Source organism: Antrostomus carolinensis, unplaced genomic scaffold, assembly GCF_000700745.2.
Source record: "Antrostomus carolinensis isolate BGI_N321 unplaced genomic scaffold, ASM70074v2 scaffold40596, whole genome shotgun sequence".
NCBI classification, from domain to species: domain Eukaryota; kingdom Metazoa; phylum Chordata; class Aves; order Caprimulgiformes; family Caprimulgidae; genus Antrostomus; species Antrostomus carolinensis.
Window position 1 is genome coordinate 7,812 of NW_010323374.1, and position 333 is coordinate 8,144.

General features: G+C 52.0%; 1 protein-coding gene across 1 annotated transcript in view; it reads left to right on the forward strand.

Moving 5' to 3' along the window:
- PDAP1 (PDGFA associated protein 1) overlaps positions 1 to 333 on the forward strand; it is a gene marked incomplete at its 5' end in the record, with an annotated part of 5,261 nt that overhangs the window by 4,607 nt on the left and 321 nt on the right. The gene's annotated exons all lie outside the window — the stretch shown is intronic.

The window sequence follows — 333 nt, forward strand, 5'->3', positions numbered from 1 at the left end:
TTGATATCCATATCATCCTCAGCCTCCCAGGCAACGCTTGCTCCAGTCTGGGGGTTTAGCGAGTTCCTTGTGCTGGGTGTGATTGATCTGCTTTGTGTGCTCCAAACTGCCCAGGGAATTGCAGCTCTCCTCCCCTGCCTGGATTTTCTCTTCAGCTCTGATAGGTGTGCATGAGAAATCTGATGAGCATGTCTTCTCAGTGGCTTCCACTGAGGAATTTGTGCATCAGCATCAATTTGTGGACACCTGAAGAGAAGGCAAGGCCAGAAGGGAACGTTCAAGGGGAGCTGCTCCTCTTAACTCTGAAGGGATCTACTCGGGACTGGCAGGGGG